Source organism: Gopherus evgoodei, chromosome 2 (genome assembly GCF_007399415.2).
Source record: "Gopherus evgoodei ecotype Sinaloan lineage chromosome 2, rGopEvg1_v1.p, whole genome shotgun sequence".
In the NCBI taxonomy this organism is placed as follows: domain Eukaryota; kingdom Metazoa; phylum Chordata; order Testudines; family Testudinidae; genus Gopherus; species Gopherus evgoodei.
The window spans coordinates 106,294,940-106,322,317 of NC_044323.1; positions in this window are offsets into that span (position 1 = coordinate 106,294,940).

Consider the following 27,378-nt stretch of genomic DNA (forward strand, 5'->3'; position numbering starts at 1 on the left):
TACCTAACATACCTCGGCTTTTCTTTGGCCAATCATGTTTTGCAACAAGGATTGGATAACTGCAGCAGATGGATCTGAACTTACTGAGGCAATGCATGGTTCTTCAGGACGCAACACAGTGTAAGCCATGAAAAGACATTTGCTAATGCTCACGGGACAATCACTTAAGACACTGCCATCCCTCAGTCTATTTAGGATGGGAGCTATCTCAGACACCACTGTGCAGTAACTGCTGGTAAAATGATTGTTTTGATAGGAACCACTCTACAGCATAACTAAAGAAATCTCAGTTGGAAAAGGTAAAGACAACTACACACTTGTTTGTGTCACTCTGGAAGTAAGACAAATCTGGTGGTAACACTGCTGTATTAATATGTTATTCAGTTAAGATCTCATGTTGCTGTAATTTCCCCTCTTTGACTCTCACACAGGCTACCTTTATTAGGATTTACCAGTTCTTCCTTTCCCATGTCTCTATAACTTAGGTTGAGTTAGTGTTCCCTTATGGCAACAATCTCCTGTCAGTATAGGTTACATAAGGTGTCCCTTAAAATGTGCAAGCAAAGATGTTTTGTGATTTACTGCACAAATATTTCAGACAAGGCTTCACTTTGTTCTTCCTTCTATAAAAAATATTTGTGCACAAATGCATACACACAGTGACAGGCCACAAAGAAGAGAACAAATAGGCAGTGTGGTTAATTGCCAGTCATGTGGGCTGGTGTTATATGTAAATATTTTCCCAGATCTTTGCTTCACTAGTCAAATCAGCTGCATACGTTTCCTCCTATGCTCTTCTGTTGGACACCAAAGTTTGATCAGCTATTGGTGCTGGGTCAGATGCTAGGAAACGGGGGCTATGACAGACACTGCTATATTTCCACCAAGAGGAAGAGAAGGGAGGTACTGTCAAATTTCGAATGACCAGATGGAAAAGAGAAACATTTTGATTATCATTATTAGCTGCTGCCATGGACTGTCAAATTCAGTGAGACTATAACTGTTTCCCAATGTGGGACACTTGCCTTCACCCCTAGAGTGAAAAGGCAGTTTGCTCAGAATAGTTTAGTCACTGAAATGTTAATCAATAGAACTCCTCACTCTTTCTCATTTATTTTCTGTCAGCTCCTGAGCTGCATGTTGTGGGGCAAGGAAGGGAAACAGAACATAGAATGCAGCTGCATGCTATACCACACAGGCTGCCAGCCAGCTCACAAAAGCCTTTTTGTCTACAGGAGCTATCTGAAGATGTCAGATGCTCATGTCCCAATAGACTACTGTAATAATGCAGCTTGCACTCCGGAATGATAGTGTGGGTTATAAACAAGCCAGCAGAAACTTCCTAACAAAGATGGGGTAAACCATCAGATTCTTGGGCCAGATCCTTAGCTGATGTAAATAGGTATAGCTTTATTGATGTCCATAAAGCTTTGCTGATTTACACCAGATGAAGATTTGGCCTATTTATGGTGATTAATTCATTATTGATTGTCATACAGAAAGATACAAAAAGTACAGAAAGGCAAATGACTTACAGTTTGTATGTTTCTAAATACCACAGGCGTCAGGGGGATTTATAACAAAACTCTGCAATTACACAATTTTACAAAGCTACAAGACCAGACAATACAAACTCATTCAGTATTACAGAGCCATAACATGTTAGAGTGAGGGTAACAGCAATCAAATAGGAGAAGATATATGAATATTGAGTGGAGGGAAGGATTTTCTTTAACTGTATGGAATGTGTGTCTGTGTGTGCATGCGCGATGTTGATTGTGACTGTGATGCTAGTTTGCGTGTTTAAGGAGTTGCTTATGAATCACTGGACAAACATTAGAAAATGTTCTATTTAGATACATTTTCTGGTTTCCTGTTCTTTTGTATGACATAGTGGGCTAGATCCTCCTCCCCCATGACACAAAGGAGCATGTATGCTGCTGTAACAAGCTATCAGTGAATCCCCTTTCATGTAAGGGGAATCCCCATGTGGCAAAGAGTCAGTGCAATGGCTCTTCTCCACCTTTCTCTTGATCCCCGGAATAGGGCATGTATCAAGAACTTGGCTGTGGAAAGGGAACATGGCTGAAGTCCTGCTACACTCTGGCAGTCCCCACCTGCTGTGATGGCTTCTTGCTGCAGCCAGATGTAACTCTGAGCAGCCCTGAGGCTACTGTAAGTTGTGCTGAGACCCAAACTGACCGTTCGTCAGCCACAGAATTGGAAGGATATATAAAGTTGCTATCAAGTTACATTTGTCTCCCTGCCCCCAGCCACAGGCGCTCTGGACACAGCACTGGGGTGGCCAGGGATTGCCCGTGGTGTGGTGGTGTTATTTTTTTTTTTTAAAGAGAGCTCATTTGTTCTTTCTGCTTAGTTCTCACTTGACATGATCATCATGTTATCTTTGTAACATCATAATCATATCTACTGCAGATGACAGAGATTGCTCCAAAAAGGCTTGATGATGTCACATGGGAATTAGGCAGAAGGAATAGATTATTCTTCAGACAGACACCCTTTCCCCCTGCAAATGTCCTCAATAATAAAGAACAAAGGAAGGAAATTACACAAAATATGATATATAGAAGAAGTCTGATTTCCCAAGATAAGATTCTTAAAAGTCTTCTATGAGGTGTGAGTGGGCATTATGTTCTGATCTTGGAGCTCTAGCACAACAAAACTCCCACTGATGTAAGATTGGGTCATAAGGCATTAATGAATGCACTGCTGTACAGTATGCAAGGAATTAGAACAGCAAAGACCATGGCTGTGCTGCAGCTGCTCTATCTTTGGGATGAAACTTATGCTTTTTATATATGGGATTTCCTCAATATTTTTTATGTTAAAAATAATTGCAGTGCTTTAAAAGGACAGCATTTCAGCTACAAATGAAACCCTTAAAGCTATTTCAGGTTAAAATAAGCAGCATTAAAGCAGAGCACCTACTACCGCTGAAGATTCCATAAAGTTTTTATGTGAGGCATGAGGATACTAAGCAAGAAGAGTGAATATTTCAAACAAATATGGTGACTTTTAAGTGCAAGAGAAAGCAAAACACTGCAGGAGGCAATGGAAGAAGGAACTTAAAGGGTCTATGTTAAAATTCTATGTCCTCAGTCTTTTGCAAGATCATCAGCATAGATGAAGTTTCAGACCAAAACTTGGATCTTGGGCAGAAGCTGCTTACCTCTTCCACGGATCCAAAGAATAACTTTTCAGTAAGAAGCTAGAGGAAAGAAACACACCTGACCCTTATCTAACATATGCAAATGTTATATTTCAAAGGCAAAAGTCTAATCTTCAGTCTTATTGGTAGTTATCTTCATGTGCAAATTCCAGGAACAATTACCAGTTTAGTTAGCTGCTGTAATATCAGCATAGAAAGATTTAAAGAGCTATTGACACCTAATGAAAGATATTCTACAGTGAAAAAAATCTATGGTTTTATAGAAAATGCTTTCTGAATTTCTCTAATTCTTTAGTACTGCTCTACAGACAAATGCATAGCAACAGGATCTTTGTTTAAGTTTTCATCTCATTTCATTTGCTCCCTTTCTTAATAAAGAGTAATAAGCCCTCCTCAAAAGATTGTATAAACAATTAGTATTATTAATACTTAGCTCTTATATAGCACTTTTCACCAGTAGAATTCAAAGTGCTTTACAAAGGTTAGCATCAGTAACAAATTAAGCCTTACAAAATGCCTGTGGGATATACAGGGGTGGCTCCAGGCCCTAGCAAGCCAAGCGCGTGCTTGGGGCGGCAAGCTGCGGGGGGCGCTCTGCCGGTCACCGCTAGGGCAGCAACCAGGCTGCCTTCAGCGACTTGCCTGCGGGAGGTCTGCCGAAGCCGCAGGACCAGCAGACCCTCCGCAGGCAAGCCGCTGAAGGCAGCCTGCCTGCTGTGCTTGGGGCGGCAAAATGCCTAGAGCCGACCCTGGGGATATAGTAGGTAGGTAATTTTATGCCGATTTTACAGACAGGGAAAGTGAGACAGAGGAAATTAAGTGACTTGCCCAAGGCCACCAAGTGTCAATAGCTGACACAGGTTTAAAGCTCAGGAGTTCCTGGCTCTTTCTGCCTTTCATACATAATATCAGAGTCACACAGTTATGACATTTCATTTGATTGCTGCGATATGAAGTCATGAAGGTTGTGACTTTAGCTGGTTGAACTTTCTATATGTAAAAGAAACAAAAAGGTTACCACATCTACATCATGTTCCAGTCAAAGATCTCAGGACTCTATCCTGCAGAGTGATGAGCAGTCCTAGGTGGTATTTTGAACCGTCAGCTTCAACTAAGATAAATGGGAGATAAGGGCTTGTTGCACTGCTCAGCTCTGAGCACCTTGAGCCCTCAGAGAACATCACAAACAGGAATGAAATCAAGCCATATCTGTGAGGTGGGGAGAGCCTGTGTTATTTCCATTAGTATATAGAGAAATGGAGTCACAGAATGATTGAGACCAAAATGCTTCTGTGGTGTCTGAAGTTAGGTACCTATATTCATATTAGGCAGCAGTGGCCTAAGGCTCAGCCGCAGTGAGCACCAGCAACTCTCATTATAATTAATGGATTTATATCAGGGAATTAATTTAATCTACTGTCTAAAGTCATTGGGAGGTTAACAAGCTACTTAAGACATTATCTGAAACGGTTTGTACCTGCCAGGATCTGATTTCAGGGCTCTATGTTTTTCCTTTAAGGGCTGAAGAGGTCACAGATACCTGAAACTGAGCAAGAATCTGCGTTCTTTTCGGTGTTCATTGTGATGCCATTGACTCAGCAGCTGTTAGAGGAGAAATAGAATGCAGAACTCAGGTACTCCAGGGAATAAGAAAAAATGGATGTTCAATTATTTTGTGTTAAAATGCATTTATCTATACAGTTTAACCCTTATGAGATGCTGCACACCTTTCATTTTCAATGAAGATCATGGAAATTGAAGGGGCTCAGCATTTTGTGGGAATGAGCTCTAGCAACATCACCAGTTGATTGATTCAGCATGGAATTTTCAAAAGTGTGTGGCATAGGGCTACCTCCATGCCATGGAATTCAGTTGTAAAAGCCCCCATTGCCTTCAATGGGAACAGGGAAGCCAACACGGAATGCTCTTGATGAAAAAAAACGTGCAGTTCAAGTTGGGTTAATTTAAAAACAAAAGCTTTTATGTTCATCTCTAAATAACCATGACTAAAAGAAAGTGAATCATGAGACCTCCAAGCCTCAGATCATCTTAGGAAACATCACTTGAGAAAGAGATTCTTTTATTGTTAGCAAATAGTCACTGTGTGTAGAGCTAAAACTCTTGCCTCCTCAGTGCCCTGTTGTAGAATTTGGGGCTAAAACCTCAAATCAAGCAGCTAGCTAGTTGTGCTTGAGCAAGACTTCTCAATGATAACCTCCATTTCCAATGATCAAAGCTATCATTTTTCTTTATATTTCAAGATCATAGTCACAATGGAGAAAGAAGGCAAATCTAGGATAGCAGCATATAATATTGGTGGGGAGGATATTTAATATGAATAGGGTTACCAGATAGCAACTGAAAAAATGGGATGGGGGTGGGGGAGTAATAGGTGCCTATATAAGAAAAAAATCCCAAAAAACAGAAGTGTCCCTTTAAAAATTGGAGATGTGGTCACCCTAAATAATGAAGGGTCTTATTTAAGAATTAAATATTCTAATATAGAATTTTACCACAACCTTTGTGAGGTGTACAGTTTATGGACAACTTTTCTTATTGCATCTTTATTTGCAGACTGTTCTGTTATGCACTGCCAGAGTACAATTAAAAGAGTGAATTATTAACTAAGCTTACACTTCACATACATAGTGTCACGGTAGCATCAGTTACCTTCACATTGGGTGTGCACCTTAATTAAGATAGAGAAGAGAAACGGGCTCTCTGTGTTGCTGAGACACTCTGCCTCACAACAGCAAAGAATTGGTGATAGAGGAGAAGTTTAGAAAGACATCCAAAGGTGCCAAAACTGTTGTGCTTTGTGCAATGGCTACAGAGTATATAAAATTGGCTTCTTTCCTCCCTAGGTTTTACCATAGACAAATTCAAAAAGAGCAAGCAATTGCTTTGATGAGATGTGAATTTATGCAGACAGCAGGAAAATCCTCACTGACGCAACAATAATTTTTGTGGGGAAGTGCACATTTTATCCTTCTCCATCCATACATAATTTGTCTGCCATCTTCATGTAGCTTTTCCATAATAAGGGGACTCTCTTGGGAATAGGTCACAAGGCACAGAAAGCAAAGGTCCAGAGTGTGTACCTCATAGTGTACATGCAGGACAGATTTCAACTCTTTCCCACCAATATGTGGAAAGGGCACAGTATTGGATTTCCAGTAGGAGATTATCACCTATATACTCCCTCTGTGAGTACTGGGCTTTGGAAGGATGCTCCAAGTCAAGGTAAATATATAATCCTGGACAAGGCTGGAGGGCTCTAATTGCAGGTTCACTCTGGAACCCTTCACCCCTACACCCCCTTATTGCTTTAATAAGCTCTCCTAGATTTCCCTTTCTGTGTCAACTTCCCCTCAGGAGACAGCTGGAGCTGGGACTCTGGGCACACACACATCTAGCAGTAACCACATATAATAAGAATGCAAGATACACATCCAGTGTTTTACTACTAAGCCGTGAGAATATGCCCCAAAGTCCTGTTTGGGTTACTATTATTGAGAAGATGTGACCTGAGAAGTATACAAACCATAGCACATTCAGGAATCTGAACCCAACCAAAAAAATTCCTTCTACCTCAAAAATAATATTCATAGAGGTCTTGATAAAAGTAGAATCTGCAGTAATTAAAAGAGAAGAGTAATCGATCAAGGTAATCTAAAAATTTCCTCTGTTGTAATGCTTCAGTTTTGGGGCGCCAAACTTGAGACACTTAAAAAAAGAGGACTGTTCACAGGGCATGTGATAAGCACTTTGTGGTAACTGGGCCTCTTTAAGATGTCTTGAGTTGGGCCCCCGAGAATTAAGGCACCACAAAGTCACTTATAGAGTTCTGCAGCCAATGTCAGACTCATTCCATAGATGGAAGCTAATCATATCTGCATAATAAACTATTTCATATGATACTTATTTCAAAGGAGCTCCTGAGAAAATCGTTTGAACAGATTATCTTATCTCTCAGGCTTTCCCCACCAGTTGATGGAATTCATGTTTTATTATTTTTAATAAGACACAGTTCATTCAAGCATTATAAATGCATGAGATTAATATACAGACTGACAAATGACAGAAATTTAGAGGGCATATGAATTAAAAAACCTTTCACTTCTAGGATGCTGGTTTGAAATAAGCTTGGGTCAGCAGTGACTGGACATTTTCACCATCAAACTCTCAGGTCAGTTCCCAGTGGACATATTTCCATAGCCCACGGCAGCCTGGGATGGTTGCTTTGGCAGCTGTGGGATCCCCAGTTTCTTTGTTGTTGGGGCAAGAGGAGTGGAGTGTTGTCACCCTAATTGTATGGATGAGGAACTGTGAAACTGCTTTGTGACAGGGAGTTTCACCATCAATTGAGTGGCACTCTCTAGACAAGGGAGTGGGCTCCTTGTGTGAGCCAGAAGCATCAATTGCACCTCCTTCTCTCTCTGCTGTTGAATACCAGAGCTGACCTTTTATTCCCTTAAGAATCTAAAGTACAGGTTCCTGAACTGTACTCATTAAGAGCTGAAATCACTAAGAGCTATGCTAACTAGTGGGGGAGCCTGAAGCTATATTGCGGAGTAAAGCAGCTGGTGGAGCGGAGCAGTTTGTGGGACAGTTGGAGTGCCCATAGAGCGAGCGGAGCCGAGCAGTTTGTGTGGATGGCTGGAGTGGATCACAGGATGGCTGGTGGAGCAGAGCAGCTGGCAGAGTGGAGCAGTTTGTGGGATGGTTGGAGCAGCCCATGGAGCGAGCGGAGCCAAGCAGTTTGTGGGGACAGCTGGAGCGGATCACAGGATGGCTGGTGGAGCAGAGCAGCTGGCAGAGCAGAGCTGAGCAGTTCTTGGGGAAGGCGGAAGCAGAATCCCATGGAGAGGCAGGGCAGGAAAGGTACCCCTTTCTACCCATGCTGGCAGGGGGGGGGGGAAACCCCTGCAGATAGACTCTTGAACTCTGGGGCTGCGCTGACCTGGGACAGAGACTTCTGGGTTGCGGGACTTTTGGGACTGTGAGTGATCTTTGGGTTGCTGGACTCTAGGGACATTTGGGGTATTGGACTTTGGAGTCTTGGGGTGATTTTGGAGTTGCTGGACTCAAGATCCCAGGGAAGAGGACACGGCCCAATTTCCTGGGGTGGGTCTTTGCTCATGGTTTGGTCTATGAACTCTCATTGAGGTGTTTTCCCAATTTAATGCTATGTTGTTTATCTCATGTTATTAAACATTTTCTGCTAACCGAGACTCTGTGCTTGCGAGAGGGGAAGTATTGCCTCTTCGAGGTGCCCAGGGGTGTGTGTAAGATTTTCCCAGGTCACTGGGTGGGGGTTCGAGCTCGTTTTGCATTACGTTGTAGGGAAGGGACCCCTATGTATTGAACTCAGCCCTTGCTGCTATCAATTCGGCCTGGTAGAAGGGTTACACAGCTAATAATATATCTTTTCGGAAAATGAAAGAAAGCACATCAGAACAGCTGTAGGGAGTGAAGTTGATGGACAATCTGTCATCAGCAAAACAAGAGGTCACTTCTAAATGCTTTTTTGTGGTTGTCAAGAGGATTCTTGCAAACAGAGCACTTGTAAAATGAGATAACAGTGCTGTATAGGAAAGAAAAAAATTATCACAGTGGTTTACAGAGATACCCAAAGGACCACTTGCAGAAATAGCACACCCAAATGCTGTTTGGGGATTGGACAGTCTTTTTGTTCTGTTTTGCGCAAAGGCTAAGACAGTGGGGTCTTGATCTATGACAATTCTCCTAGGCAATCCAAAAATACATGGGGTGGGATTACTGCCAAAAATAAAGACGCACATAAAACATATAATACAGTCAAAATCTAACTACAATTTTAGTGACATTCCCTCAAGTGGACACTGTTTAAGAATCATCTCTAATTTTGACTTATCTGCTCCTGCTCTAGCTAGTTTAGATCATGGCATCCGGCCTTCCCATCAACACAGATCATCACAAATGTATCATGGTGCTCCAGACACTACACTGGCTCTTCACTGAATACCAGATCAAGTTCAAAATCCTGATCTTTAAACATTTAGTTGCTGAGGCCTCAGTTACCAGTAGATGATATATCTGCTCTTATTCTGAGAAAGGGTTACAACAACTGTGCTCATCAGACAGCAGAACTACAACAATAAGGGTTAGACTAATGAGAACAGGGGCAGAGCTTGCTCAGTGGCTGGTACCCAGATACTGATCTCTCTTCCACAGAGCTGAGAATGACCACTTTCAACATAAGAAGTAGAACCTAACATTTTGCCATAGCATTCTCATGGTAAGTGAAGCAAATAAACAGATGAAAAACTATTGAAAGAGCTAGTGAAAAAGGAGAGACCTAAGGATTTACTTGATATAATTTCTGCAAGGTACTTGAATACCACAATGAGGTCAGAATACTTAGATTCACCATGTACATAGGCAAGGAAACAACTGGGCAATTATTTATTTATTTATTTAATAAAAATCAAACCTGAGCAATTTACTTGGCTTCAATTTTTGGGTGTTCAGCTGGAACATAAAACGTAAAAGTAGCCTGATTTTCATACTGGGTGCTCAACACTTTCTGAAAATTATACTCTCTTAAAGGCATCTCATACTGGGCAACCCAAAATGGAGACACTCAATATCATGTACCATTGGCTTGGGTATCTGAACCAAATGTTCACATGGCTGTCACTTCAAACATTTTCCTTGCAGGTTGTTTTTTCTGTTCCACTTTGCCTTCTCTCTGAACCATAAAACAATCCCTCTCCCTTGTATTTCTCCTGCAAATAGTGTCTTTCAAGTTACTAGGATAAGCGCTCTTCTTTTGTAAGTGCTTTGTACTTTAAGCCTGAACCATGTGGGTAAGATTCAGCCTCAGAAAAAGTGTTGCAAATATTTACCCTTTAACTTCTATTCTGTGCTATAAAGTACACTTTCCCTTCCCACATTAAACACAAAGTAGTTTTTATACCATTTTTTTTTCCATATGACAGGGTGATGGTGAGGAATCAATACTGCACCATCATTTTGCAAAGCTGTGGAAAATAGGAGGTCACCTATTTCATTTTATAAAATAAACTAATTTTCAAAGCCTTTCATTGTTAAATACCATTGGGCGTGAACATCTCATGAGTCAATGAATCAAATAAACCTCATAATGGTGGCAAAATTTTAGTCCCTATCTTCAAGTACAAGTTTCTCTGTTCAGAAACAGAACAATCCAACATAAATTATACAAACAGACCAGGCCTTTTCCCTGATCCAGTGTCTCCTGACACTGCTGCTCCTTGCAGGTTCCTCTGTGAGTGTCTTGTTGGTTTTTTATCTGAAGGCCAGATGACCTATATGCTATCACCTGATCCCCAACCTGAAACCGATCACCCAGGAAGGAGCTAAATATTCTGAGGTGGGACTGAGCCCAACTCCCCTTCAAAGGCCAACCCATCTTGTGACAATCTCAATCTCTTATATTGTTTTTAAAACTACATTGAACACTTCATTTGATTTTCAAGACAAACTGATGCTTCACAGAAATCTTTGGAAGTTCTGCTCAGAAACGATTATGCATATACAGTAAATCCTGCTTTTCGTGTTGCTCTTCCCTCATCTCTTTTCTACAACCCTCTGTTTTTAGATTCATACTTAGGGGCTATGAAAATGTTGCTGCTATAAACACAGGTGGCCAAGTTCACTGCAGTGTAATACTTCTGAAACCAGTGTGGAATGATGCCAGGGATTAATTTTGGCCATTGCTCCAACTTCAAAGGTGGCCATTGTTTACAAAACCAAGTCATCTGAAAGCCTGGAAATAGGTAAGCTTCCCAAACCACCCTTAAGTCTATCTCTGTTATCTCTGCTCATCCTCCAGTTCCTGTGAGAGAATGTCAGCAGTTGTGCCATGAATGAAACATAGGAGAGAGCCCTTGATTTGGGGTGTTAAAGCTCATTCTGTGATAGAAATACAGCTCAGTCAGATCTAAAACTGAAAAAATGGATAATTGATATTTTCAGTAAAAAAATATGAACAAATTTAAAAGAAGATTTTAATTATGTTCCTGAAATTGGTTGTCTTGACGATATACATCACTTTTGTTTAAACTTGGAGGTAGTAACCCTACTCAAGAAATCCCATTTGCATTGTGAGACGACACAGCTTAAATAAAATCATTGTATTGTAATTAAAAAATTATGAAGTCGGTGCACCAATTGAGAGGGAACATCTAATGGAAGTAGTAAAAACACCCAAAAAGTCTATGAAAATATTCCTATGTCCAGAGGAACTTAGAACTACCAAGAGGAGCACTTTCACCTCCTGGCTGTGGAAGAAATCCATAGCAGACTGGCTGGAACTGATTATGTCAAATACACCTGGCTGAGGATAGTTGTGCAATTGGAATATTTGCCATACCATATTTGCCAATTTTCTGCTCTTATCTTTATGAACAAAATGGTATTAGAGTCAAAATCAGAGGGAATACTGTTACTGTATATTGGAGATGTCATGGTCTCGGGTAATCCTAGAAAGGAATTTGATTATGGGGGTAAAGGGTGTCTGTCATTGAAATGGGATTCAAAATTAAATAAACGAAAAGCCTGGAAAATATTTAGCCAAAAAACTGTAAATAAGGTAAGATTAACTAAGAGGCTATCATGAAAATGCCACTACCTCTTAATAGACAGAAATTAAAGAATAAGAAATACCTGTATACTATTCTAAAGTAATATCACATATATGCAGAGAACTTACGGAGTGGCATAGTATACTATAGAAAGATTGGAAAGTACAGTTGTGCCACAACAATGGAGAAAGCAAAGGGATATGTTTTCAAAATATTATGGCACAATTTTAAAGGTCTTAAAGCAGTGACTGAAGGGCGAGAAATATACTTGCAAATATTTTCACTGTCATTTTGGTGAGCTCATTAGCACTTATAGGCTTATTCCCCCCCACACCTCCCATCGCACAGTGATAATAGCTACTTGTTGAAAAAGCATGAGAGCAAAAATTGTAGCCACAAGTGGGGGAGATGACCAATAATCATTTCCCCTCTGTCATTTTGCAAGTTATGTCATCAGTTAGGATTAGGGTGACCAGACAGCAAGTGTGGAAAATCAGGACAGGGAGTGTGGGTTAATAGGAACCTATATTGGAAAAAGACCCAAAAATTGGGACTGTCCCTATAAATTTGGGACATCTGGTCACCCTAGGTAGGATCCACTTAGATTGTGCCCCAAAGAGCCTACTGACTTTTTCTGCGTGTACAGCATCTTGCAGAACAAATTCATGATCCATGACTGGATCTCCTAGGGTGCTACTGCAAATACATATAATAATAAATGATTATTAATTGAAAATTCCTAACATTGGCACTGCAGTAAAATAATAAACAGTATCTTGGTTATGTGTAGCTGTTTAAAGCCGTCAGAAATCTTAATGCTCCCTGTTGAACAGATGTGGTATGATTTTGCCCAATAACTTTAAATCCCTTGAAAAAGACAATCGTATGGTCTTTATTGCAAGGCTTTTTTTTTTTTTAAATGGAGCAATCACTTGTTACAGTGCTACATGTAATTGTTCCTTAACCATATTTTAATATTCCATGTCAGTACTGGAGCCCATCATTAACTGTGGTTGCTGTCACAAAGTGTCATTGAATCCAGGATGGCTATTCTAGTGCCATTTAAAGATAACCACCCTTTGGAGATCAGCGGTGATCACAGTCATTTGCAGATACAAAAATAATTCTTAGTAACCCTTCTGGCCTTTTACAAACAAAACTGGTCAGTCTCTACATCTGATCGGTCACATACTACTCATGTTAGTGATACAGCTTTCTAAAATGAACAAACCCTCCATAAATAGATTTTGGAAACATCCTTCTCTCATTTTCTTTTATCTGGAAAGAAGCAAGGGGAGGTGACTTGGGAAAAAGGATGTAGAGACCCAAGCTGCCCCACTGAGTTCAGTAAGAGTTGAAGGAATTCAAGACCCTCCCAGGAGGCACTGAGACCTTTGCATCCTTAAATGATGTAACCAAAAACTGTTGGTGAAATTCACTTCTGTGCAGAAAGGACAGTACAAGCCTATTCTACTTGAGCCGTATTTTGACAAATCCATCTTTAAGAGATATATGAAGAAACAGATTGGTCCAGAGGAGTGAACACAGGTGCTTCGAGATAGGAATATTTGAGTTATAGTTGCAGTATAACCCACTAGTGTGCTATAGGCCTAGCTGTAGAGTCTTGGCTTGTCAGTTCAAACTGTTGCAACTCACTTTTAGATCTGGAAGCACCAGTTCAATCCCTGGTATGTCAGCCAAAATGGCAGCCATCACCTAAGTTCTGACATTGGAAAGTCATGTGCAGTCTTAAGCAAATCACTTATTTCTGAGCCTCGTTCCCCCTCCCGCCCCCCTGAAAAAATATATAATAAATACTGACCTACTTACCTCCTGTGGAGTTGTGGGAATTGGTTAGTTAATGCTACTACATTTTGGACTACTCACTAGAACAAGGGTTGCATGACAGGGACCTAGGAGTCCCTAATAATACTGACCTCACTTATAAAGCACTTTCAAATCTACTGATGAAAATCATTAGATAAAAATATTATTTCTGAAGCCAATATGTTGCTAAACATGCAAGAATATGAAGTAAAGGGGAGGGAGTCGAGTCAAAAAGATATAGTTCCAATGAATAAATTTCAAGCACAGTTGTCCTAAAACATCAAAAGCTTATCTAAGAACAGTCTTGGCCCATAAATCAAAGAAATTCTTCCATAATATCCACTCCACAATATCATTTAATTCCTTCTCTCAGATCTCTTACAAACTTTAAACACCAGCCATAACCAAACCCTGATAATATTTTTTTATGATGTCACAATATAATTTTTGGAAGCCTTCTTGATCCATCACTTACTTCATGCACTCAGCAGCCAACATCCCAGCTATCTGCATACACCATTTATCCATCTCCTGGCTGGTCTTTCTCTACTATGACAACCCACAACCATGCCTTCCATGATAACTTTCTCAAGGTTATTTCCATCTCGACACCTGATGGGACCAAAGTGTGTAAGTGTGGATTTCTGACAGTAGGGTCTGCTTCTCTTCAGTAACAACAACAAAAAAATAAGCCCTCCTGCAAATCCAATCAGCTTCCTCCCCCTATCAGCTCCTATGAGCAGGAAAACTCTGTGTAGGCAAGTGGCTCCTGGAGTTTGCTCTGAACCTTGCCAAACCTGGGCTCGGACAAATCAAGCCAGGAAATGAGTTCCAAAGCCCAGAGGCCTTCACCAAAAGCACCCTGCTACCAACCCCTCCCTGATACAAAAAGAAAGACAGTCTCTCAGGTACTCAAGACCTAAACCTGGAAATCAATGTGGTACACACACTTTTTGTACAATTATTGGAAGGGAGCTGCAAAAAAAAAAAAAGGGGACGTGTTTGGAGTCTAAAAGCCCTTCGACTATTAGCTAGTTAGCAGCCTTTTAGCCCTTTTCCCAACAGCCAGAGAGTGCATGAGAACCCTGGTGGGACCCATCATTTATATGACTCCTGTCAGACCTCTTCTTGACACAGAAAGTGTGTCCCTCAGCCTGATGCTATATTAGCACACTTCTCTGAGGCAAATCTGGAGTTTCTTGCTGCCAGCCTTTCAGTCAACATTAGACTGAGGAAAGCTGATGATCTAACTCAGTACAAACAAAGTTACTATTAAGTGCTGAAAACAAACTTCTGGAGACATAGTGTCTACTCTGACTCAAGGTCACCACTTAGTCAACCTTGGCTGATTACTGTATGGTGTGCAGTACTGAGTAATCACGGCAATGCGATAACTTGGGATTTGTAGAAAAATAAAATGAATGTGGTGGGTTTTTTTTTGTTTTTGTTTGTTTGTTGTTATTTTTTAAAGGAAAAGCTAGAAACAACAGCTGGAATTGTCAGTGTTGTTACCAGATTTGCCCCATTATTTTGGGGTATGATCATTTATTAGGGTTACTTTTCTGGGGGGAAGGGGGAGGAGTTCTGTAATTCTATCAGTGTACTGCTTGTGTCACTTGTGATCTCCTATGGAGTTCTACTTTTCCTCGCTGCATGTTCTCTCCCAATGGAGCTATCCTGCAGGACCTAGGTTCTCCAGGGGTGGGTTCTTCCAGCCCCAGAATCAGATGAACACACACACATTAACAGAGCACGTCTGAGAGGACTGGGTTAATCAGAACTCCCAAGCTGACCTCTTATATGTCCCTGGACTCAGTAGGCTGGGTCAAACAGCATCTCCAAGCTGTCACTCTCATATGCCATGGGCACCGCACCAGAATAGAGTACACCTGAGCAGGCTGGGTCGAGCAGCACTTCCAAGATGCCACCCTCACATGTCCCAGGTTCAGCACGTCTCTATCCCCACTTTCACGTTGCAATTGTTCTGGTAGTAACCCACTTGATGAGCAAACCCCAGAGGATTTTTGGAGGTTGCAGGGATCTTTAGCTTAGGTACGAGGAGCATTGCTGCAGAATGAATTAGGAAGCCAAAGAAACACCCGCAAGGGGGAAGAGAGAGCGAAGCAACCAGCTTAACAATGAAAGTTATTTATTGGCAGGTAATTGCCATAGGGGAGCCAAACAAAACAGTCATAATATTAAATCTAACTTAAATTTGATTATAAAAGTCAGGTTTAGAAAACTATAACTGATCACACAAGTCAAGGTCAGAAGACTATACCGAGAGAGAGAGAGATGAGTTCTCACCAGTCTGTGAAGCTTGAAACAAATCAGGGCTCCTGGTGTTGGTGGTAGCTGAGGGTCCGGAGTGCTGGAGACAGGCAGAGCCCCCAGCACGATCAGTCAGGAGAAGATGAAGTCCCAATGGAACTGATGCAGATTTTGGATCCAGGCATCAGAACACCTACTTGAGCGTAGGTAGGGGGTTTTGCAGAGAAACAACAGTGGCTCAAGACAGAACGCTAGATTTGTTTATGGGTAAACTGATGGCTCAAGGGAGTATAGCAAAGTTGTTTTGTTCAGGCTAGACAATAGGAACTGACCATTCCTGGCTGTGGGCGGTGTTCCTTGGAAGGAGCTCATAGTGCAATTAGGGATCACTATTTTGGATACCAATAAAGGGTTTATTACTGAAATTGGTCCAATAACTATTGAGATGGGTGTGTGCAGGTGTGGGTTCATTAACATCTGGAGCAGAGATCCCCCGTCATGCAGTGCTTCCCTGCCTTTCTGGTTCCAGAGTTCCATGCGGTTCTTGTCTTGGAATCTTTGTTCTCCATTCTGTATGCTAATAAAGATGCCTCCCTGTCCCATCTTCGATGCAAATGAGGCTAGGGGAGTTTCCTTAATCCTGTCATCCTTGTCCCAGGGGGTTAGGTGTGTCTTCCACTGCCTTTTCATTGCTTTTTATAAGTCTCTCTTCTGATTGGTTTTGGTTCAAGCAGAAGCTGGCGTGGGGGGAAGGTCTTTTGTGAATCAGACAGGCTGGGTTCTACACCCTATAGGGTGACTAGATATCCTGATTTTATAGGAACAGCGGGGTTTTGGGGTCTTTTTCTTATATAGGCTCCTATTATTCCCCACCCCCATCCTGATTTTTAACATTTGCTGTCTGGTCACCCTAGCGCCCTGGTTCCCCAAGAACACAGAGCTGATGAGTAATAGTGTCTACATAATGTATATAGCAAGTCCCCAATGTGCTTGTTCTTGAGCTTCATCAAGAATGAACTATTGCTCAGAAAACCTGAACTTCAAGGTCCAGTGATTGGATCTCGCAAGGGAACAACATTCTACTACTTTCTTTATGGCTGGTAGAACTGGGGCAGAAGGGTAGCAGAGTTGTGTCTTAATGCAGGTACAAGAATGCTATAATCTTTGGCATGAAATAAAGATGCATTAGTGAAAAAATCAAGTATGGCCCTTCACAAGATGGAGCCTGCAGCTCTTTGAGCCGCGTATCAAGCGGACAGTGACCAGGAAGAGAACTGTGTGAAAGCTGATTAAAGGATATTGATTCTAAAGGGTTAAAATGAAACAGTGGCTAACAAATTTAGTACTAGATGTAAGTCACAAGAAGGTATGGATGGTCTGACTATAACCTATTGACCACTTTGCAAAATGGAATTATTTCTGGGTAGATTCTGGGAAGTGAAATAGCCACGTGCCTCCTGAGGACTGATATTGACAAATGCTCTTTGAAAGAGCTAGCATTATCTTACAGGAATTCCATTATTTTGGCTACACATCATGTTCATGCTGCATCCATCACACCAGATCCTTGCAACCTGGGTGGATATGGGCTGTTTGTGGTAGCCCATAACCTTTCCAAAAAGGTCTGGAGGCATTCCCTTTCATGAGAGTGCAGCAAATCTGAAGTGACCAAATACATCCTGTAGATCAGGTCTTCTGTCCACATATTTTTCAGCTGTTGTTGTACCTGGGTCCCAGCGGTCAGTCTAGGGAAAAGAGAGTTGGCTATTTTCTGTTGCACAGTACCATACCTATCATTCCTATTCTATTGTAGTATACCCATGTCAGTGGAATAAAGATCCCTGTGCTCCTGTTCCCACTGAAATTCTGTCTGATTTCCTGTTGGACCCTGTGAGCATCACATATATCTATAGTGTCCTCAAACTGTGACAAATGAACTCAGTGACCTTGGTGATGAATTCTTCCACACCCAAACCAAACCACGTGCCTCATAGCTGTGAATTATAAGCTTTATTTTGTGCCAGATGTTTGGTTCACAATCATGCTTATTTGTCCCCCGGTCCATGACTGTACAGTGATTTGGTTGTTTCCTGAGTACAATTTAGTGCTCTCTCTTTAAAGAAGATGTAACTGATATGCCTAATCCTGCAAGATGCTGAGCTCCTATGAGATGCCAAGTATCTTCAATTTCTCACTGAAGTCAATAGGAATAGAGGGCATTTGGCACCTGACTGAATCTGGCCTAAAAACCTATTCTTTATTCAACACTCAATGAAGAAATCCAAGATTCAGAGTTTAAGGCCAGAAGGAACCGTTAGGTCACCTAGTCTGACCTTCTGTATATCATAGGCCACTAAACAACACCCAGAGACCCCCACACCAAGCCAATAACTGGAATTAGGCCAACACATCACAGTCTTCAGGAGACTACACTGTTGAATGCCACAGGCAGTAAACAGCAGGGATCGAGATGTGTCAATGCCTAAGGCCCCTGCAATGGCAGGGAGTTGATTGAATGAGATATTATCAAATGGAATGATATTAAACAACTGCTTAGTTATAATTAATTCATAGCAGCCCCCTTTTTCCTCACCTTATGCATCTGTGTCTAAGAAGACTTAGTCACTATCTGTACCAAGTAGCTAGTGAGTGACACTTTCATAATGTCAATAGGAGTTGAGGGCCTATCACAATGGAGGCCCTATCTTAGCTGAGGAGTCCAGGCACTATTATAATAGTGCTAACAATAATAATAAAGTCGGCTCACAAGAGCAAGTAATTCCCTTACATTCAATGTTATTCCATGGCCTTTCCACCACAATGTGATATTTCTATCTAGTCTACCTAGAGATCTTCATTTATCACCCCATAAATATTTAATCTGCTTTGTGGCACTTAATTTGCTATCCCACTTTCGCTCTTTATTATATAGGTACAGTTGATTTAACATTAAGTACTTATACTTTCTTATAAATAATTAACTGTGTGTAGATATTTAAAAGCTGTAGCGTACAATTACAGTACACATGACCATTGTGTTGTCTGACTTTTGGCAAACACCACTGGTATGTGCTGGTCAGATCTGTACAAAGTAAATTCTTTAAACAGGGAATCAGACAAGACTGGAACCAGTTTTTGAAATTCTGCTCTCTCCAAATTGTAATTGTTTGGATAAAATGGAACCCGGCTCAGATCCCCCACTGGCTTTGCTTTTTTAAACACTGACAAGTTTTCAGAAAAAGCCAAAACTCAACTGATCAGCTTTCATAAAACCGGAGCATGGCATCTGCAGCTCATTTTAATTTTAAACTAAAGGATTCTCCTTGAAATCAATGGGAATTAGGCACCTAAATACCTTTGACGATCTGGACCCATTTCCCTACCTTTTGTTTCTCTCTCCTACTGTTTACAGCAGTATCAAATAAAATAAAATAAAATAAAATGAATAAATAGGTGTCTGGAAGATTTGCAACCACAGTGTATAAATTATATTATACTGGGCTTGTGGTAGATTTTATACACACTACCTTTCTGGAAGAGTTATATGAAACAAGACACAAATCTACAATACCCTCTAGTGTTCAATATCTACTTACAAGTTCATTAATATCCTAAGCCACCTGTAGCAGGAGACATGAAAACTTGTGGTCAGAATAATATCTCACATCAGTGTAAATCTAGAGTAACTGGAACCAGTGGAGTTATACTTGTTTTAAATCAGTGTAAGTGAGAGAATCAGACCCATAGACTCATAGAAGCTAGAGACAAAAGAGATTTGAAAGGGCATCGACTTCATCTACCTGCAAATGCAAAATTGTTCAGCACAGTATTTTTCTCGAGTTCCAGTTTCATTTCAAATGTGCCAAGCAATGGGGCTTAAACCACTTTTCTTGGGAGACTATTTATCAGACAGATTTTTCTTACAGAGTAACATATCACTCCTCCTCTTCCCCTCAAATATTTATACACAAATAGTCGCCTCTAAGTCATTGTTTACTCAACCAACATATTTAACTTTTAAAATCTTTCCTGCTAAAACAAGCCTTGCAGCCCCCAAAATAATTTCTGATGTTCCTCTGAACTTCTTCAGTTTGTAAACAGCTTTGATAGGGAGAGGCCCAGGAGTGAAGCCAACAAAAATCATTCTTCCTTGACTTACATCCTGCACAATCTCACTAAGGCTGTGGCTACACTAGAGAGCTTACAGCAGTGCAGGTGCACTGCTCTAAACTCTGTAGTGTACCTGCTCTAAGCTGATGGGAGAGAGCTCTCCCTTTGGCTTAATTAATCCGTTCGCAATGAACGGCGGTAGCTATGTTGGTGGGAGAAGTTCTCTCGCCGATATAGCACTGTCCATACTTAGATCGGCATAACTTATGTTGCTCAGTACGGAGGCTTATTCACACTCCTGAGCAACATAAGTTATATTGACATAAATGGTAGTGTAGACATAGCCCAAGGTTGCATGAGGTTTAAGTGAAGGCAGAATTCGGCCTGGTCTGAGAATATGTGGATTTTTGTTAGCCTCAGCTTTTTGTCCCAGAGTAGGAATACCCCAATAGACAATGGAGAAAATGTGGCAACATAAAGATTATGATACGGAGGATTATATTTGGTTCATGCTTTATATACCATTTATGAATGCAACCTTAATGTAAAAGCTTAATTAGTGATTAATAGCTGTTCAGGGATGTTCTGATACAAATAATGTTCTGATTCAAATATAGATTTATTCCTGAAAGGTGTTATAGATGATTGTCAGCCATTGTTATATGAAATCTATTGACTTGCCAGATTTACAGTTGATCAGCCATGTATTAAAACATATATTGGTTCACTGATTACTCTTCTATAAATTATTTATAAATAGAACTTTATAATAAAGTGTGACTGATATCATGCATCTTCTTGCTTTGTGTTCATTTGAAAAAAACTGATTAGCAGTTTTCTTTCTTCTGCCCTCCCTTCCTCTTTGGAAGGGTTGTTAGAACTTTTTAAAGATCTTACGTTAGGCTGAGGCCTTCGTCAATTGGGAGTCAAACAGGTTACTGCTGAAGACAGAAAACTGCACTATTTATCTGCTGTAATGGCCTTTTAAAAAACGATTTGCTACAGAAGTTAGCACAGCAAAGAGGAGAGGAAGAGCCAGAAGTGACAGTGATGGGTTTTCAGTGGTTTACTTGTTCTTCCATTTAGTATTCATATCTCCAGTGGGACAATATTGGTGCTATTGCCTGTCATTTTCCACACCACAGACAAATTGGCTCCAGTAGTGTTACTACCTGCCTCTGCATTATCTGAGCCCAATTGCACCTGTGCAACTCCATGATTTCATCATGCACTCGGAACACAGTAAACAAGTACATCAATTAATTCACAAAGAGAAATGGATGTCAGCTCATTCCCTTAGAACTGTGCTGCTCCAGCCCAGAGTAAGTGTAAAAAGTAGTAAATAATGGTTACCAACATCAGTAATTTGGGACAGATTTTTAAAGGCCTTTAGGTGCCTAAAGATGCAGTTAGGCATCTAGTGTGATATTCAAAAGCCTCTCAGTGCCTAACTCTCCTTTGTTTCAATGGGAGTTCAATGTCCAGATGTTTTTGAAAATAGCAGTAGGCCCCTATCTGCATCTTCAGGAATCTAAAGGTCTTTGAAAAACTGGTCCTTAGTTTGCATATATTTTCATCCATAGCTCTCAAGGCACTTTACAAGAAGCAGGTAAATATCACACTCCCATTTTGAAGCTGGAGAAATTGGGTCCCAGAGAGATGAAGTGGTTGCCCAAGGTCACACAGCAGGGCAGTCGCAGAGCTGGGAACAGAACGCAGGTCTGCTGATTCATAGTGCACTGGGCCACACTGCTCTGAAGAAAGCTTCAATGAGACTTTACAATACACTACATTAAATGAAGTATATTCACATGGTTACAACAGACTACTTAGATAATTAAAGGCAACTTTCAGAACAAGCTGAAGCATCCATACAAGGGGGAACGCATTAATAAGCTACTTCTCAGAAAGCCTCTCCCTGCACCACCATAACTTTCAGTTATGGTAAGAAACTGTTCAATATTGTATCCCCTCTCACTGAGGATTGTGCAGAATGTTCCTCATTGGTTCCTTTGAATGCGATTTCAAACTATATTTAAACCACCTTAATTAAATATACTGTAGGTTGTATGATGTTCTTGCTGCTGGGATTGACAGCTTTGTTTTGATGCTTTGTTGCAATCCTTACATAACCTTCTGTCCTTTTGGAGACTAAGCTTTCGCTCTACGTTTGTGCAGGAATGCTAGTATCACAAAAGAGGTGAAGAAAATTAACTAGTTAACGATGAGCATTATAGGAACACCAACAGAAACTGAAGAGAATATCAGACAGAATATTCTTAGTACTAAACGTTCATCCTTGCATTATGGGAAGTTTTGCTTTCCTGTGTCTTGCAATGCTATCACTAACTATTTGAACAATAAATGCGGAGCCATGCAATAAAAATCCCTTTATCCCGCATCTGAGTGCTAATACTACGCAGTTTTTATCCTATATCACTCCTTTGCTGTAGTGAAATAAACATACTCATACATTACTATAAATCAGTGAGATGGCCTGTGACAGATTAGCAGTACTTTAGCATTTGATTTGTAGTTTGGACTGCTGCTCTCTCTGTTCCTCAGCAGTACTGTACTTGTTCCAAGTCCAAATAGGATGTCATTCTCCCCAGCTTTATTGCGGTTCTTTGACTTTCTGACCTTCTATTTTAAATGCAAGGACATCGGCAGGGTGTATCAATAACTGTGCTCCCTGCAGAGCTCTTAGGGATTAGTTGCAGTCAAGAGAGCTTAAGACCTGTGTTTCAGAGCAGTGCAATGGTGCTCAGAGTTTAATCTCTTTTTAATGAAAAGCTGATTTGCTTATCCCACTGCTCTAAAAATATAGATCTGTTTCTATAAATTGAGTTGCAATATTTTATCCTACATGATTTCTACACAGAAGTTAATATAGGAGTGAGAACACGAGGAGAAACATTTGTACTTAACCACTGATGGGCACTGAGGTTTATTCAGTGTGCAGGTAAAATAACCTAATGAAGGAACGAGAATTTAATTTTCCCAAAGTCAGAAAGATAGAACAAAACAGAGAGGAGATCAGTAGTAAAGAAAAAACTAGCACATCAGAAATAAATGGTTCTTTTACAATAGAAGCAGCAAACGAAGCTGTGATTTGTCTCAATATACACATTATAGGTATACCGCAAAGTTGTAGGCATACAAAGCTTAATACTGATGGGGTTAGATACTGATTAAACAAAAGCAGATCTCTAAAACAAGTATGTGATATAGAGGTCTTCAGCAGGGATAGCAACAACATTAAATACTTTTATATAGTGTTTTACGATCAAGATTTTCAAGGGTGATGAGTGATTTTGAATGCCACAGTTTTCATTTGTTAAACAGGAGATGAATTAAAGGAGCCTGACATAAAAAAGAGTGGGGGCTTAGCCTTTTCTGTAATCAGGACCCTTTAAGATGCCCCAATTTGGGCACAGAGACTCATTCAAAACTTTGGAAAAATCTTGGTCTACATCTTCAGAAAGCACTACAAAATAACTAATACTTATAACACCCTACTAGAGAGCAGTAGACTAGGTATATAAGAATTATTGTTCCAATTGTACAGGTGGGGAAACTGAGGTGCAGAAAGATTAAGTGATTCAATCAAGGTCTCACAATCAATCACTAGCAGCACTGAGATTACAAACCAGGAAGACCTGGTTTAGAAGCATCAAGCACAGTCTGTTAGACTACAATACCTATCTCTCTAGATAAGATTAAGATTGGGTGCTTATAATCAAGCACTGCTGCTTTGTCCAAATTTTTTCCATGAAAAAGCAAAAGCAACCTACAGGTCAGATTCTTAGTGTAGGGGTCTGATCTTGGCTCTGGGTACTGGAGGTTGTGGTTCTGTTTCTGAAAAGAGTTTTGACAGATTGTAAAACAAAGTTGTCTCTCATACTTTGCCATGCTGTCTTGTGTATGATTTATAAATACCTTTGCCCAACACACAAACAAAAGCATGTGTTGGATGAGCAGTGTGCATCTGACTGGGGTGTAAATTCAGTCTGTCTCAATTCATGACTAAGGTGAAGATTTAATCATGGGAATTTTTAGTAAAAGTCATGGACAGCTCCTGGGCAGTAAACAAAAATTCACGGCCCATGACCTGTCCATGACTTCTACTATATACCCTTGACTAAATCTTGGGTCCTCTGGAAGGAGGGTTCCAGAGGTGCTGCTGGTGCTCTAGGACAGGGAGTGGCCCAGGAGTGCCACTGGGGCTCGGAGTGGGGGAAGTGGCACATCCAGGACCACCACTAGTGCTCGGGGGGTGGGGGTGGCCCGAGACCACCCCTGCTGCTCAGGGTGGAAGAGGGGGTGGTGCATGGGAGCCTGACACCACCGCTGGCTTCGGGGCCACCTGAGCTGCTCAGACCATCTTGGGGTTAATCACGTGGACTGCTGCAGAAGTCACAGAGGTCCCGGAAAGTCACAGAATCCGTGACCGCCATGACAGACTCGCAGCCGTATTCATGATGAGTAGTTGAGAAAACAAAGGTGTCAGTCAATCTTTGAGATAATACTTTGTGTACCATCAACAAATTCATGTTAAGGCTAAGGCTATGTTAAGGAACTAAAGATCCATTGATGAGCTGCCTTTTCTCCCCAGTCATGTGTTATGCTGAGCAGACCCTACACATGAGAAAAGCATCCAAGAGATTCTAGGGAATGAGTGGCTGAATGGACGAACAGTTTTTCTACCTATTTTTTCTAGCTCTATATCTTTCATCTCCAATGTTTCCATCTAGAAGATCTTTTCAGAGAATATTATTCTATACATTTCAACATCCCTATCCTTACAGGCCTATTTTTAATCAAACATATTTAAGATGTTTGCACACTTGGCCTAAGACCTCACTATGAAACTCAAGTTAATTAAAAACTGTTTCCACTTCTCGAAGTCTTGTAAACTAAAGAGAGACAGATTTTTTTTATATAGAACAAAGTCAAATGTGTGTGTAAATGACCCTGTTTTGTAAAGTGCCTTGTGATCTACAGATGAGAAGTGCTATGTAAGAGCTAGTTAGTATTACACCACAGTATTTTACATGTTAGTGGAAGTAGAAAATACTGATTTGTAAATTTAAAAAAGCATCACAGCACAGCATTTAGCAGGCTCTCTCTAAATAATAAAATAAAAATCAATAAGGCCTTGGACAACTTTAGCTGGGATATTGCATTCAGGTCTGAGCACCTAATTTCCAAAAATATATTGAACTGGTGGCAGTTCAAATAACAATAAAAATGATTAGATATTGGAGGATCTAATTCTGAGGAAAGATTAGAAGAGCTTCACATTGTATATGTAGCCCAATTAACTAATGACTTAGGTATGGGGATAACCATCTAGAAATATCTGAGTGGCATGAGTGCCAAGAAAAGAGAGGAATTATCCAGGGCAAAATGAAAGAGCACAACTAGGAGCAATGCAATGAAATCAAAAGCAGAAAAATTGAGCAGCCACGATTCTGGCTTGAGAAAGGATCAGGAAGAACTATTCAAAATTACAGCCAAACCTTTTATTTTATTTCCTGGGCTCAGGTGCCAGCATTTCCATAATATAGTGAAACAGGTATCCTCCAGCATACATTAGCCCAGACCTTACTTGGTGTAAACTGGTGTAAATTCATTGAAGTGACTGAAGCTACACTGATTTATACCTCTTGCAGATTCTATCCATAATCTTTTTTTCTCTGCCTTTTTATCTCACACTGCAGAGAATCATCTGCTCTTAAATAATGAATTAAATGTTTTTATTAAGTAACATCCCTAGCACATAAAAGGTCAAGCTAAAATGCTGTTAAAATATATAATAGTTGTAATAAATATGATAGACAATGGTAATGAAACCATTTTGTACTGTAGAAGTACTATAAGAAACATAAACCTGGCCTAAATAGTTCTTAATAACTGATTTTATTAATCTATAATTTCAAAATAATTGCTGCTGTTATATAAACTCTGATTACACTGGGGGAACAACTTAATGGTTCAGAAGTAATGTCAGAAACATACATAGAGTATTTTGAAGTTAATGGGAGTTTAGCCTGAGTAAGCACTACAGGATTTGGTACTTACTTGCCACACAAATACCTAAATTTTGCCTTTGAATAAAATGGATGTAATTTGCAGAAAAGCCAATTGGAGTAGCACATTCTCTGAGGACAGAATTTGGATAAGAGAGATTAAAGGTCTGATTTTCATCCTGCAGCTAACAGTGCATGTAATGAATGGTGGGGCATAAATATTAGGAGTTATACACCCAACTACCTGATTTGTATGTATAGCCATCATTACAGGCCCAATCTTCAGAAGTGCTGAGAACCCTGAGCTCTCAAAGTGACTGGGAGTTGTGGTTATTAAAGGACTCTGAAAATCTGATCCTTAGCATCTAATTTCTAATATTTATGTCCACAGTGAAGAGCAGTCACAAAAATAGAAGTGCAATTTTACAGCTGTAAATTTCCACTTGTAAAAAGAGGCATGGCCAATCTTTGATTTCAGTTACACTGGTCCATCATGCAGATGATATTCAGGCAGACTAACCCAACTGTTCCATATGGAGTCTCCAATAGGAAAGTATCAGAGGGATAGCCGTGTTAGTCTGAATCTGTAAAAAGTGACAGAGTCCTGTGGCACTTTATAGACTAACAGACGTAATAGGAAAGTGAATCCCCTTCCACATATAACCTTAGGTTTTTAAATTTTAATTTCCCAAATCTCATTTTTGTGATATGTTCTGCTGATTTCACCACAGAAACTAATAACTCATTTAAGAATATTTTGTTAAAAAAATTCTCCCCGTACTTCAGGGAGAATGGAACAGGTCCCCCAGAGGAGACTGTTCTCTGCTTTTAACATCTTCTCTGCCAAGTCAAAATAGAAGAGAAAAAAAAAGTTGTGAAGTTGGTTACTCTTTTAAATAATGTTTTACCTTTTTAAAACTTAGAAATAGAGTCTAAGAGTTTCAAACGTCAGAGCCTAAAGTTAGGTTATTATAGCCAAATAACGAGCTGGTTTTGAAAAGTGCTGAGTACCCAACAGCCCCTACTGACATGAAGGCTGAATAATTATTTGCATATAATTTGTTTTTGTTATTTGACCCAGCTCTGTTGATGGATGAATAATATTCCTTGTAAATGTTGGTATTTGTTCAAATGATTTGCAAATCAATTTTTGGACATAGGGAGTCCAGGGGTTGGGTTGGGTTTCTTTTTTGACAAGTCCCAGCATATACACACAGATTATTTAATGTGCTTCTGAGAAAAATAAATAATAAAATGCAAATAGCCAAGATGTTGAGGATTAAAGGACCTACTGTTAATTATTAAATGCCTATACTTTTCTATATTTTTCCCATCTACT